Source organism: Vipera ursinii (assembly GCF_947247035.1).
Source record: "Vipera ursinii genome assembly, chromosome: 3".
In the NCBI taxonomy this organism is placed as follows: domain Eukaryota; kingdom Metazoa; phylum Chordata; class Lepidosauria; order Squamata; family Viperidae; genus Vipera; species Vipera ursinii.
Window position 1 is genome coordinate 189,873,216 of NC_139516.1, and position 14,080 is coordinate 189,887,295.

The 14,080-nt window shown below is 37.5% G+C and overlaps 1 protein-coding gene across 2 annotated transcripts in view; it reads left to right on the top strand.

Annotated features, from left to right (window-relative positions):
* VPS13B (vacuolar protein sorting 13 homolog B) overlaps window positions 1-14,080 on the top strand; it is a 354,177-nt gene that overhangs the window by 200,471 nt on the left and 139,626 nt on the right. The gene's annotated exons all lie outside the window — the stretch shown is intronic.

The window sequence follows — 14,080 nt, forward strand, 5'->3', positions numbered from 1 at the left end:
TTTCTATAGAATAATATCCTAAATTTCATCTACTTTTTATCTTTCAAATAAGCCAGAATCATAAAATTGAATTTGCTTTTCATTACTTCTTAGGCTTGTTTGTAGAGGTTCCAGTAAGGTATCCTAGATCTTACATTACACTAAACAAAACATACACAGGGCTCTTTGTGCTTGCTTGTCTCTGCACCCCAAAGCATTCTTAGAAAAATTTAAATTGTTAGTGGCCCAGAGTATTATTTCAATGTGTGCCCAGCAGCCTAGGAAAAAATAAAAACAAAAGGAAACTGGATATCATAAAGTTTCTTGGGGATCTAGAGGGAATGGCAATATTTTCATAATCATATTTGGAATAGCAAGCTATACCAAATCATCTGTTTTGTAAAGGCACCCAGGAAGTGCTCATTAAAGGTTCTCATTAATCTCATTGATTGAACTAGAGATTCCTTCATTCTTTCTGGGAATAAACGATAAGTAGAAATAATTACATTTGCTGGCTTATTTCTTTTTTTCTGATAAGCAAGGCTTCTAAAATAGTCTAATTTATAATTACCTGTGAACAATACTACTACACAAAATTATTCACTTACTAGAAATTATTACAATGAGTATAGTCCATCAAGGAAGAAGCAAAATAATTTCTGCTCATTGACAGTTTTTAAGATTGTCCCTTTTAATGGCTTCAATATATAAGTAACCTAAAACTGCTCTTCAAGTTCTATTTCAGGATAGAGCTTATTTATGCAATTCCTCCTATCTTGAGGCGTTATAAATAATTTTATGGCAGAGAATTTTTGTTTCATTTTCACTCCCTCACATAGACATTCTCTGAACTATGAGCATCAGGAAGGAAAAGAAATAAAGCCAACATTATATTTCTTTTGCTATATATTTCTGAACTCCCATTAGGAACTCCCGCACATTTCTTTTCCTAGCAAAGGAAGACCATCTTCTATTATCTGCAAACATATCCTCCAACACACAGTCTTCTGAGACCTCTACAAATCCTAAGTTCAAAGAAAAGCAACAAAATTACTCACAGGACTGGGCTGAGATACACACACACACACACACACACACACACACACACACACACAGACACAAACATATGTGTGTATGTATGTATATGTATATATGTATATGTATGTATGTATAGCTTGACTAAAAATGCGGAGTCTAAAAGAGGAACACAAATCTGCAAATATAACACCATGATGTAAACATCAGCAAAAAAGGGACATTTTAGAACTTCATAAGAGATCATTACTAGAAATCAGATACTACTATTCAAAGTAAAATAGTGTAAGGACCAAGAACCCTTCAGTTGGAGTTAATGATTTGAATTACAAATTATTTCTCAACTCCTGTTCAGTTGTTTGAACTAACTCAAATCTTATCACTAATTATTCTATATAATGTTGCACTCACCTGAATTTCAAACATCACTTACAAATTTTGTGGTACAACACATTACAAAAGGATAAAAGTCGAAGACTGAAACTACATTACAGTAATTGAATAACAAGTTTGTTTTTAAAAGTTGGCTAACTGATCTGGAAGTAGTAATTACTTTGTTCACAAATATCCAGTAATCATCATATTAAACCCACTTCCAAAAGGACCATATGTAAGAAATAGTATATGTGTACCTTTTAAACCAGTGTTACAGAGTAAATTAAATGTTTATATTTTACTGAAATAAAAAACATATTGTGTAGAATGTTAGAGAGTAACCACATAATTAAGGCCAAAAATGGCTCTTCTTTGATCTATGTAGGTGCTAAAGGACAAATGTTATTTTATATAAATGTAAATTTCTGAATTTTCCAGTCCTTCCTATTGCAGTTCTCAGATCTTTATTCTTGTACAGTTGTCTTATTTTGATTGGACTTACTTTCCTAACATTGTTATTCCTTTAGAGTTTAATTTTGCTTGTTTATCTGTCATTGAGATTAAAGTATTTAAGCAGAACAAGAGACTTCTGTGGGATCGTTTAGTTTCAGTTAACATATCAAAGATTTTAATTTTGTTATGCTAAAATGCAAACATTAACTTATACATCACCAGGTAATACAGGATTGAGTTAAATCTTGTATGCTAGCTTCTGGAAAAAATATTTGTACATTATTGAAGGTACAAATTTACTATTCCAGAGTATAGTCCATTTTTGTTTAGCAGGGAAAAATAAACCACTTCTGTAACAATCATCCTTTTCCCTTGTTATTGGGTCTTCTCTGTATGTACCTGTAATGAAGTATACATCTCATCAGAATAGTTTTATCAAGTCAAAAATATTGCAGAAGGTTTGTAATAGTTGAAATAGTAGTAGAATGTTGAACAACTTTCATTAGATTTGGCTGTACCTTCTGTTAAAGAATCCTGAACTGCATTGAAGAAGGGATATTGTAAAGCTACTAGGCTTTTATAAATGTATAATTTAGTAAAATAATTAAAAATTCTCACAACAATTGAGAAGAAAAAATTCTTGTCACTGAAAGCAAAGATTTAGGTTGTCATTTGAAGCTAAAACAAAACCAACAGTGGTGCTAGTTTTGCCTTTGCCTATGATGGAAATGTTTCAGTTTAAAAATTCCTTTCACATCTTCACATGCATAATGTACCCATTGGTGTACAGTGGAAATCATTTTACCCATGGCTGTATTTCATCTATATTGAGGGTGGATAATTTATTGTCTATGACAGACTGGTTAGGGAATTGAGGCCCACACATCTTTAAAGTTGCTAACTTTGAAAAACATTGGTGTATAGATAGGCCTTGTATTCTAAGCCTGACTTTTTCAGCTGCTATAGCATCCTCAAAACTTGCAGCTGACTTTCAGAAGCAAAGCCATAACTTTTCATCAATATACTTCTAGTTATTGTAATTTGTATTTGAGGGCAAAATAAGGTACAAAATAGGTATGTAAAGCCTCTATTTTGTAAGTGCTGAAACTAGTGAGGTGGGAGATAACTCTTCTCAGGGAATCAAGGCTGGGAAGATAATGGGTAACAGCACGGTAATTTATTTATTTATTTATTTGTTTGTTTGTTTTTATAAACCGCCCTTCTCCCGAGGGACTCGGGGTGGTGTACAGAATAAGGTAGGCATACAGAATGAACAATAGTGAAAACAAACAATAGTAAAATACAAACTGGGACCCCAATTAGAGCTATCAGGCCAGGCCGGACTGCTGGAACAGGTAAGTTTTCAATTCGCGCCGGAAGGTGCGGAGGTCGGGGGCCATCCGGATTTCGGTTGGTAAGCTGTTCCAGAGGGCTGGCGCACCCACTGAGAATGCCCTCCCCCTGGGGGCCACCAGCCGACATTCCTTGAGCGGTGGCACCCTGAGGAGGCCCTCTCTGTGGGAGCGCACAGGACGGTGGGGTGCTGACAATTTAAAAGAATGGGAAGAAAATTCTTATATTTTAAAACTGAATCATATATCTATAAATTTCTGTGTTTTTTGAAGAGTTATGACAGCAAATATATCTAGTGGCATCATGTCCTTGAAGTTTGTGCCATTTGTAGTTCCTGAACATGAGTTTGAGTTTCTGGTTGTTTAAAGCTAACATTCTGAAGAAAGGAAGGACCGCTCTAAATTTTGTACTGCATCTTAACAGTTGCAATCAGAAGCGATGATATACCATTTGGAGCAGTTATCTATTCCAGAAGCAGACTGAGGGGCAGTTGATAATACCAGGAGTTTCTTGCTTCTATAATGATCCACAAATATCAGATTTCTATGGTATCTGCTGTGAGGAGCAGGTGTAGGACCACTGGCCACCTGCAAGTACAAAGTAGACCACACACTAATTTATAACCAAATGCAGATCTCACTAGATAAGCTACTCCAGTCCCTTTTCTCTTCTGCATTCTGGGGAGAGTCAGTGGGCTTTATTGCAAGAGGCAGATTTATTTGAATACAAAAATTGACACCTTCTTGGGGGGATTTTTCCATTCGACATTTGTTTGCAAATCTAAAATCTCATTCTCTTTAATCTGAACAAAAGTTCCTATAAATTGGGAAGAGTATGTGGTTTTGCTAAGAGCAACTGCAATATGCTTAGGGATGGGGAACCCTTATATTTTACTCATTACAAATTCTTTCATATTCATTATAGGATATTTCAATGTGGCAGTTTGTACTCTTTTTAACTACTAATAGCAGGACCACCTGCTGCCGGCGTCAACTCCCCTCCGCCCTGTGCGTTCCCACAGAGAGGGCCTCCTCAGGGTGCCTCCGGTCAGAGAATGCCGGCTGGTGGCCCCCAGGGGGAGGGCCTTCTCTGTGGGCGCCCCGGCTCTGTGGAATCAACTGCCGGTTGAGCTCCGGATGGCACTGGATCTCCGCTCCTTCCGGCGCGGGTTAAAGACCCACTTATTCGAACAAGCTGGCCTGGCCTGATGGGGAGTTAATTTAGGGTTTTAAATATTTGTATGTTTTATTGTTTTATTTTGGGCATTAATTTAATTCTATTTTAACTTTTGTATTTTTGTATTTTTATTATATGCCCTGTTCACCGCCCTGAGTCCTTCGGGAGAAGGGCGGTATAAAAATTTAATAAAACTAAACTAAACTAAACTAATACTAGCTTAAAAACTGAACTTTGATTGTCCTCATTTGTGCATCTTGGAAACAGAGAAAACTATATGCAAAGCAACTCTTCCTCCAGCTGACCAATAAAAGTGTTCAAGGAGTGACTCAAATAATGCTTGTCAGTTGCAGTGTAGATTCTCTGTGTGTTTTGGATTGGGGAGAATAATGAGAGAGAGTTAAGGCAAATAAAACCGGAAAATTAATCTGGGCATTGAGAAACTGATTAGAAGGATTAAGAATGGGTTCCTTGATAAGGTTGCCTATAGGAGGCCTTCCCTCCTTCCTCCAGTTGCATCAGACACTTGACCTGTTTGTAACTAGTGTCTAGAAAGCTTTTCTGAAGCATAACAATGTTAATAGAAATAATAAAAAATATATTACATTTATATGTCATTTAACCCTCAGTGAACCACCCAAGTTCAGTATTGTTAAATAAATAAATAATCAGGACTAGTCAAATTTTCATTGATTAAAGTAAATTGTATTTAAGATCTTGGAAATATGGACAACATATAAATTTAATAAATAATAAAATAAATTTATAGACTACAATTTCTTTATATTATCTTACGAAATTCATGTATGAAATTTAAGTCAGTTTGAGGTCTGTAGACCCAATGGGCTCCTGACTTATTTTTATATAAGGAAGTTTCTTTGGTAATTTTTTTTTACTCGTTTTTATAAAATGAATTTCTTTGATATGCTACAGCAGGGGTGTCAAACTCAATTTCATTGAGGGCTGCATCAGCATTGCGGTTGCCCTCAGGGGGCCGGGTGGGTATGGCCAGGGTGGGCATGGCCTACTGAGTGGGTGTGGCTAGAGTGCATATGGCCTACTGGGTGGGCATGGCCAGCTCTACATCGTTCGCATGAAGGGTGCCTATGGGGGCCTGGGCAGGAGTGGGACAGATCTGGGGGTCTCTGGCAGAAGGAGGGCCAGGGCCAAGGCAGTGGGGGCCGTTCCCTCACTGTTTCCAGGATGGCTTCGTGGGCCACATGAAACCACTTCGCGGGCCGGATCCGGCCCCCGGGCCTTGTGTTTGACATGTCTGTGCTACAGTGTTTTTTTTTAAATAAGGAGTTTCAGAAGTTGTTTGGGTTATAGCATGGTTTTGTGTCAGTTTCACTGGCCTTTGCACAAATCTGAGTAGATTTTTAGACATTGGCATTGAAAAGTATAAAAAGTATATATCAGTTAGTAGTTAATAATTTGTGTTGAATATGTGAATTATCTGCACTGATAAGTAGAATTTAAGTAATATGAATGTGACCTAAATATGACCTAAAATGTGAATTTGTTCTAAAACTAGTTAAAAAGAGCCCAATTAAGCAAATGAATAGAAATATTACATTTGTTCATTTCTTTATTGAAATATTCAGTAGTGAAATTCATAAGGGTTCACAAACATTTGAACACCAGTGTAATTATCTTGATGAAACCTCATGGGACAAGAGAGCCAGTTTAATATAGTGGTTGAGGTGTCATCTAGAATCTGGGAGATCAGCCTTAGGTACAAAGACAGCTGGTTGACCTTAAGCCAGTCACTTTTTCGCAGCCCTCTGAAGGAGACAATATCAAACCACTTTTGAAAAACCTGCAGGGACTTGTCCAGACAGTCTCTGAGAATCTGATATGATTGAACTGAAGGAAAATAATATACAAGCAGTCATTTTATGCAGCAGACTTTTCTAGTTTTGTCTGTATATTGTCACAAGCTGTTTAGAACTGTATGCACAAAAATAACATGGTGAGGAGCTGCTGTGGGTCACTACTCATCATATGGTACCTACCACCACAAAAACTCTGTTTGAAATTCTCCTTACATGATAATTGCCTTACATAGCAAAACATTATGAGATGGCTTGCTCTGGGAAACAGCTGGCATACAGAATCAGTTCAAAGGCAGAATATTTCGGGGAGGGGATAGTAAAGCATGTGGCAAGGTTGCATTCTCATGAGAAGCTGGCATGCACACAAAGCACTGTTCAGTGGAAGCAGTTTTAAGAAGCCACTTGAAAAATCTATATCATGAGAAGCAGTCCACAGAAACACTCCATCATGTGGCATAACCACATACAAAAGCAGCCTCCATAAACTGAGAAGCAGCACTTAGTTTTTAAAGTGCAACAGCAGGCTTGCTTGCTTATTCATTTAGCACGATTGCTCCACCATTTACATTTATTTATTTCATTTATATCCAGCCTTTTTTATATAACTCAGGGTGACATACCTAATGCTCCCTCCTATTTTCCCCACAGCAGAAACCTGTGAGGTGGGTTGAATTATGAGAGAATGACTGGCCCAAATTCATCAGTCAACCCCATGCTGAAGGGAGGACTGGAATCATTATCTCCCACCATTACATTCTCTGAAGAAGTTGTTTTAATATATTGATTACAGTTCTGTGTTTCAGGGTCTGAACTTTTTTTTTACTTAAGATGTATTGAATCTTTATCCTTGATCCAGGAGAGACAGTATATTGACTGTTCATCTTTAGCTTGTTAAGGCCTAAGCATTATTCCATTAGACAAGAAAAGACAAGCAGTGCAGTCATGTATGGAATCTTTAGGACACTTACAAGCATTTGTCATTGATTTCTGTGTTGTGTATGAATAAGGTAGCACCCATACGTGATGGCAAAGTTAATCATTCCGCAGCTACATCACGGACAGAGAAAGAAAGTGAGAAACTAACCACCTTAACTTATCAGGCTGTATAACCCGGCCAAGACTGAGTGGCTTTACGTACCGGCATCTCGTCTTGTCCAAGAGGTTCCATCTTTGGTTATGGGGGGAGAGGTGTTGCCTCCCGTTGATAGGGCGCGCAATTTAGGCGTCCTCCTGGATTCACGACTCAGTTTTGAAGATCATATTGGAGTCGTGGCCAGGAGGGCATTCGCCCAGGTTCGCCTGGTGCACCAGTTGCGCCCCTATATGGACCGAGATGCCCTACGTACGGTCACTCATGCACTTGTTACCTCTCAGATAGATTACTGCAATGCTCTCTACATGGGGCTGCCCTTAAAGACCACCCGGAGGCTCCAGCTGGTGCAGAATGCGGCCGCGCGGGTAGTGATGGGAGCATCCTGATACTCCCATATTACACCCCTCCTGCGTGAGCTGCATTGGCTACCGGTTGTCTTCCGGGTGAGATTTAAGGTGCTGGTACTTACCTTTAAAGCCCTACATGGCTTAGGCCCGGGATATCTGCAGGACCATCTGCTGCCGGGGACGACTTCCCATCACCCAGTGCGCTCACACAGAGAGGGCCTCCTCAGGGTGCCGTCGGCCAGACAATGTCGGCTGGCGACCCCCAGGGGGAGGGCCTTCTCTGTGGGAGCGCCAGCCCTCTGGAATCAACTCCCCCTTGAGCTTCGGATGGCCCCGGACCTCCGGTCCTTTCGCCACGACCTCAAGACGTTCCTTTTCCATCAGGCTGACCTGGATTGATGATGGGTTTTTAAAAGTTTTAATTTTTAATTGTGTAATTAATATTTGGGGCTGTTATTTAATTTTTTTCTTAACTTTTGTACTGTTGGTTTTTTATTGTTGTTAGCCGCCCTGAGTCCTCTGGGAGATAGGGCGGCATATAAGTCCAATAAATAAATAAATAAATAAATAAATAAATAAATAAATAAATAAAAGAGAGGGCTAGAGAGTTGCACTGTCAGACTTGCAAGATTATAGCCTTACAATAAAGTAGAACTGGCTCATCTGGTTGTGTTTCCCAGCCAGCCTACCTGGAAAGGCTGAGTTTGAGAGGCACCCCAAATTACGGGTCCCAAAAGAAAATTTCAGTAGTTCATACATTTAGTCTTTGCATGGTGAGCAGCTTTCTCTTTTGAGGCTTCAAAATACAGGAATGGATGTTAGCTTTACTAGCTAGAATCATGAAGCATCACCAAAATCTAGAGATGGGTTCAGTGGTTTGTAAGCTAACCGTCTCTGTTCTCCTAAATATCTAGCAGATAGCACTTTGAGCACTTATTAGTTGGCAGAGCAAACCATGGGAATTTAAGGTAGCCTGTTTTTATCTTTTTTTTCTTATAAAAATCAAAAGTGACTCTAAATCCTTAGCTCATAATTTTCAGATGTAATGACACCCGCTCCCCCCAGTGATCTTGCATTTTTATGTTATTTCACAAGATAATTGTTTGTTTCAAGAAGTTATGTAATTCTTTGTTGATAAAGACTTAAAATTTACTCTTTTTGGTTGTAAAATCTCACATACTGGCTCATGACCAAGATAGTAATTGGCCCAAGGGGATGATTTTCCCTTAGAAAAATCTTGGAAAACCAGGTAATGAAAAAAATCTAAAAGATAAATAATGTACTTCAGCCAAAGTACATTTTTCTAGCTTTTTTAAAAAAAAACTTAATCTAATTATTTTTATTTATTTTCCAATGTGTTTGAGAATTAACCCATATGGATCAAGCAGTTTTAACCTGAGTGTTAAGTGCATGATTGGGCTCAATCCAAATTTTAAGGTTATGTTGTTTGATTATCTGAAATCAGCTCTTTGTTGTGGGGATAGTATTTCTTTTGTCTCTAACTTTAATATAGTAGCCTAAAATTCTGCTCAATGTCTTTCAAAGTCTATCAGATTACTGCATAAAATGTGGCAGAGCTTTGTAAAATTCAAAAGGCTAGTTTAGTAGCGGGAGTTTGTAATCCATTTTAACTCTTCAAATTATAATTTTTAGATTTAGGAAAATGATTACTAAAATTAGAATTGTAGTGAATGCAAGCAATACATCTCACTATTTTTTCAATTAAGGTTTTAAAAGGTTTTGCTGCCTCAGTAGAATACAGTTACTTTACCTCACTCTATAAGATTTGCAGCTATCTAGATATGTGCCTTGTCTGTCCTTCTGCAAGACATGCCTCTTGGTAAGTTAAACAAGTAATATAAATATAGGAAACTGGTCAGACACAATACATACTAAAGGAAGTAGCCAGTATTTAAGCTAAAATATTACACATACATTTTTTAAAAATATATATGAAGAAATGACATTTCAATTTGCCTTCATGTGATAGGTTACTCTCTAGTGTTACTGGTATATGAGACAGGTTGATGAGAAAGCCAGTTTGGCATAGGAGTTACATTGCTGGTCTAAAGATGGTTAAATTCTAGTCTTTCCTTAGACATGGAAGCCAGCTGGATGACTGACTCAGTCACTCTCCCTCAGCCACAGGTTGTTTTGGGGCAAAATAGGAGACTGAAATATTATTTACACTGTCCTGGATTGTAAAGGTAAATAGCAATAGAACTTACAGTACATTTTTATACTGCTTCATAGAGCTTTACAGCCCTCTCTAAGCGATTTACAGAGTCAGCATATTGCCCCTAACAATCTGGGTCCTCATTTTACCCACCTTGAAAGGATGGAAGGCTGAGTCAGCCTTGAGCCAGTGAGAATCAAACTGCTGTCAGTCGGCAAAATTAGCCTGCAATACTGCATTCTAACCACTGCACCACCATTGCTTTTACAAATGAAATCAAATGAATCCGCTGTCAGCAATTGGCCTTTAAAATCTGGCCTATTTTGGGGGGGACAAGCACTTAATTAATCGTAACTAATCAAGTTAATTAAACAAAACAGTCTTTAAAATGAAGTAGACATGATGTAGATTATATAAATATAAAATGGTAACCAGGTACAATAGGTAAAAGAATAAAAAGTGGACTCCATTCAACTTGACCCAAATTCCTGGGGAAAAAGCCAAATCTTAAAAGCTTTCCTAAAGCAGAGTTGGGGGCTGTTGTATGTTCTGGGGAAGAGCATTCCAAGGGCAACCACCAAAAAGGCATGTGTCCTCAATCTCATGAGTGGCAAAGTTTAAAATAGGAAAACTGGAGCATGCCCTCCCTATGACAGCCTGTGGGGTAGGCAGATGTTTATGGGAGAAGGCAGCCCTACAAGTAACCCCATCCATTGCCATGTATAGGTTGGCACTCCCTATCTTCCATTATTTCTGCTCAACCCCCAGATTTAATTAGGAGAGCATATTCTAACTCCTACCATTAAACAATGTCATCTTCTTGGACCCAGAAGTTGTGTCTTATCTGTGGTAGTGCAGCCCTATGAAATACATTCTTCTAGGAAACCCAAACAACCTCAACCCTGTTAGCCTTTTTAAAGGCTTTGAAGACTGTTTCCTGAGGCTTTGGGGCCAGATGGTAAGGCAAGCTCTGCTGTTGATGTGGTTTTTCTGATTGGTTTTTGTTTTGTTTTGCTTTAACCTTGGACATCATGGGTTACATGCAGATGTTTTAGTAGTTGCCTTATACACCACCCAGAGTCATTGTTGTGAGATGGGTGGCCCTACAAATGATAAATAAATAAAATGTTAATTGTGGAGATAAAAGTAATATCTACATGTCAGAATTCTGATAGTATGAGAACGTTCTGAGATCTTCAGGAATAGAAATTGGGAGTTTACCTTGACCTGACTTTGTCACCGTTCCAATAAAGTCCCCTTTCTGATATTGCTCAGCTTTCAAAAGAAAGCTTCTATTGGCATTAAGAGCATTTTCTTTTGGCTTGTAAATAACAGCTTCAGAGGTGAGATATTTGCAGGATTACAGCAAGGATGGAATGAGAGTTGAGCTCTACAATGCACCTAATGTTGTAAAGCATCTACCTTAATTTTTGAAATGATTTCTTCTCAGTCCCTTGTTTTTTGTTATATTTTCCTTGATGAAATGTTGTGGAGAAAAGATTGGGCAGCCTTTGGTATTATTTACATGATGTTTGTAGGTTTCTTTATCATATTTTTATACAGCCATGTTCCACAAGGATAGGAAGATTTCTTCCTACTACATTGTTTCCCCCCCACCACACACACACACACACACACACACACACACAATCCCACTGGACTCTCAATTAGTTTACAAGAATATGCAGTCACTAAAATATTCATTACTAAAACAATAATGAAAGTCTAAAAACATACTAAAAAGACTAAAATTCAAGTTCCAAACATCCAGGAAATAGGATTCAGTGAGAGTCATTCCAGCGGGCTGGTGATGCTGCAGGAAATCAGAGCCCTGCACTTCCTTACAGTGCTTTCTCTTTTCCTAGCAAGAACAAATTGGTTGGACCAATTTTATTGAGGGGGGGTCTCCCCTCTCTTTCCCCCTCCCTCCCCACCTTCGCCATGGACTAAAACAGATATAATTGCTTTTTATTTGCTGCTTATGTAACATCTACAACATTGTACATCAAACTATATTCAAAGAATTAATCTGGTTCAGATGTTGGATAGTTAAAATTACACTGAATAAAATCTTAATGGATAAAATAGAAATATATCCTATCTGGGTGGGTGGGTGGGTAGGTAACCTTACCACAAATGAAGGAAAACATAAGCCAATAAGAAATGAATAAACTGCAGAGACATGTGTCACAGGATTCTCAAGCATCTGTTTCTGCAGTGATAGGGAATGATTCCATGGTTGAATACCTGAGAATAAGTTTCAAATTTTAATACATGAAATAAATCATGGAAGGGTGAGAAATGTCATTATTAAAACTTTAATATCTGTAAAATTAGCAGGAAAAATTGTTACCTGAAACAGTTAAACCCTAGCTGTAGTATTTGAAAACTATTATTTGTTTTGATAAATTTCACAATACCATTTAAATAGTTATATTTAATGTTATATTCTGGAGGATTAACTCCTTGTAGTTTTTATGCAGTCATGAAACAATCCTAATATTGTAATGTATAGTGGTATGTAAAGCAAACTAATTGAAACTAAAATAGATGCAAATTGCAATTCATAATATGGCTGTAGAAAATTAGCCCTGCCTTGAAATATTGAAACACTGAAATTTTCCCGGAATTATATCTTTTACAGTAGGGAAAATCAGAAACTTCTAGCTAAAAATCTTAAATATATGCAGAGCTTAGAATTGCCAGCTGTTAAAGGAATCTAAATGTTTATGATTATAGCTTCTTGCAACATAATGGGTTATTCTCCATTTTATTCATAGCCATAACTTTCATTTTTTGTTGAACCAGATTGCTTGACTAGCAGTTTCTGTTGAAGTAGAGTATGACAGAGGGATAATTGAAATCCAAGAAGACTGAAAGAAACATACAAATAAATAAATAAATTCTGTATTCCCTCTAGAATGTCATCTGATTTGGAATTACCACAATCTGTCAATACCTTTAGAGTTGTGTATTTCTCATAATAAATCATCCAACTAAAATGCTTTCATTTCAGATCTAGAAAGTTAGTTACTTCTGAAATCTTGTTTCACTGGAAAAAAAATAATCAGTCTGGGGGGGAAAATGAGACAGTTTGACATTTAGGATCTTTTTTTAATTTGTTGGTAATGTGAACTTTCCCACGTGGGATATCTATGTAATTATTTTTTTAAGTTGATGTTCTTTTCTAAATTGCATGAAATGACAATTATATTCATTATATCTTAAAGCAGTGTGGTATGTTATATTTAGACTATGGAATTGATGGGTAGCTCCGAACATATATGCAGCACTTAAAAGATTTGGTGAATCAAATTAAAAAATCTGCTAATGTCCGCTTGTATAATTGTTGACCTGTACAGCTGTCAACCTCATGGCACACATACACATAAACAGACACCACTTCTTCATTTTCCCTTTTACACATTTCTGTTTATTAGAACTTGGGACTGCTTCTTGTCATAGCAACAGAAGATTTCTGTACATAATATTGCCGTGGTATGGCCCCAAATTTTATATTTTTATTTCATCATTAACACGTTCTCTTTAGTTCTGGCCTTGTGGCTTTTACCAATAAAGAATATTTGTGACTCGGGGTTGAAATGAGGGGTCCTTGGTGCTCTCTGAGCCTGGCTGTTTTCTTGCAGATGTTTCATTACCCAAACTAGGTAAAATCACCAGTGTTGGTCCTTCTGATGTTAGCAGTAGCACTGATGATATTACCTAGTTTGGGTAATGAAATGTCTGCAAAAACTCAACCAGACCAAGAGAGCAACAATGACTTCTCTTTGGGCTTATGTTTCAGTATACAGAACTTTTGTGCTATTTCAGAGTTTCAACAAAATGTTCTTTTAACTAGAAAACTATCACCTCCTCCTCTTCCACCTCCTTCATTTCCCTCATGCCCTTATTAGTTTAATTAATTGGCATGCCAGCCAATGTTTCCAGACCCAGTGAGGCTTATAGAAACATAATAAAATGCAACAAGAAACTGCATTGTGTGAAGTACCCCACATTTTACAGCTGATTTATTTTTGCCTTGCTTGTCTCTTTCACATCCTCACAACTTTAAAATAAATTAATAATAATAATAATAATAATAATAATAATAAGAAGAAGAAGAAGAAGAAGAAGTAGTAGTAGAAGTTGGAAGGGACCTTGGAGGTCATCTAGTCCAACTCCCTGCTCAGGCAGGAAACCCTATACCATTTCAGGCAAATGGCTGTCCAGTCTCTTCTTAAAAACCTCCAGTGTTGGA